The following is a 1,964-nucleotide window of genomic DNA, read 5'->3' as shown; positions in this document are numbered from 1 at the left end:
AGAGACGTAGGCTACACTTACTTTTCAAGAGACCAAAAAAGTCTGATTTTATCATTTACATTTTTTCAATACTCTAATATATATATATATATATATATATGTATATATGTATATATTATCAATTACAAGGTTACGTGTTTACTTGTGTTTAGATCGTTTAGATACCAAAGCGAGTTTGAAAAAAATCTTTACAACTGGCCTTTGTCTGGAGGACACTATTGAGACTATTGATACTGTACCAAAATCCTCATCACTCGTCACCTCTACAACCATCAACACATTTGTTGCACTTTTTTCTTCCGCTTTCTGTTGTCAAAACAGCCTAGTCAGGCTTTGCTGTTTTGTTTGTTTTGTTCGTTCTTTTGTTTTGTTCATTTATTTGGTTAAACACACTCCCCGGGGCGGTGCTACTGACTGAAGTGTCTTTAAGCCATTACCAAAGGGGGACATTAACATGTTCTTATGCACAGTAGAGTTGTAATAAATGTAGAATTCATCAATGTCATGCTCATAATTGTGCCTGAACTGCCTACGGGGAACTGCTGCTTTTTCTTTCCTTATTCTTACTATCGTCATTTTCCACTACTTCTTTTGCTTGTTTGTCACTCTCTTGTGACCAGCTATTTCCGGGGTGCCTTGATAGTCGAAACAGACTTTGTGCTGTTGAAGCTAGAGAGGTGAGCAGAGTAAGCCTGATTTCCAGTATGGACTTCTCTGTTGACATCCACCTGTTGGCGCTCATATGAACTAATGCAGTTATGAGCGCCGTAAAAACTCTACTTAAAAAACAACCGTTTACAGGCACTCGATGTCCAGTTTGGCCGTACAGTTAGGAAGGCACGCACTTTTTCCGAAAGTGAATAAATGAATGTTCTACCTTTAAACGTGAAACCATTATTATTTTGTTTATAGTGCCTTTAAAAATGATCATGTCACCTCATTATTTGAAACAATGTATGATTTATGTTGCTCAAATGAAACTGCACACTGCTTTTTTGTTCTTTGTTCTTTTTCTTTTTAGTTAAATTAGAATTCCGTAACGGCCAACTTTGTAAATTATGTGTTATGACGTGGTGGAATCAGGCTCTGGTCAATTTTTGCAGATGTAGAGTTATTGGTATTCATCTTAAAGCTTGTTCATTTGTCTTGCTTTGCATGAAAAAGAGTATCCATTTACAGTATCTTAAACTGAAGTCACGATATTTGCGAATGAAGGAGGTGGTGGTCACCTGGTTTCTGAGGTAAAATTAGTGAGAAAGGGGCTGTCAAAGATGAGTTTTCTCCTTAGCTTGCGAGTCCATGGAAACTGAAAATTTACTTTTTTGTGTGCCTTTAATCAACGTTTTTCAGTAAAATCCATACTGAAATGTTTAATTGGCATGAAAGGCTTTGAGCAAAAAAAACAAACAAAAATTAAATTTAAAATTCTCAAACAAACGGGAAAATGCCAGTTTCTTCTTTCTGATTATTTTGACGAGAGCCTGATTTCACCATGCAGCCTCACAATAACTGTACATGAACAAGATTAAGAAGCTAAATCTAATCCTGAATAATGTTCGTGAAAAAACAGAAGGCCTACAACAAAGACATGTTTTTTTTCTGCCATTTTACAAAATCATTGACACTTGTGTTTGGGCGCATGAAAAAGCACAACCATAATATTTTAAAATCTGAAGGTCATATTATGTGGTAATTGTGGCGTTACTCATATTTCACCCGCTGAATGCGAGCACTGTACATTTGTTTATCATGACCTTTTCTGCCCATGCTAACATACCTACTGACGATGTCTGATGTTATTCGATATTTCATTACTCGTCTATGTATTTATTCGTTTCATGAATAATAAAAACAAAATCAAAAAAGGGAAAATATAATGTTACTTTTATATTATTTTCCTTCCTGTTTGCTAGCCTGCGTGCACGCAGAGAGAGAGAGAGAGAGAGAGAGAGAGAGAGAGAGAG

The sequence above is a fragment of the Aplysia californica genome, unplaced genomic scaffold (assembly GCF_000002075.1).
Source record: "Aplysia californica isolate F4 #8 unplaced genomic scaffold, AplCal3.0 scaffold00594, whole genome shotgun sequence".
Lineage (NCBI taxonomy): Eukaryota > Metazoa > Mollusca > Gastropoda > Aplysiida > Aplysiidae > Aplysia > Aplysia californica.
Note: the sequence above shows the minus strand (reverse complement) of the source record.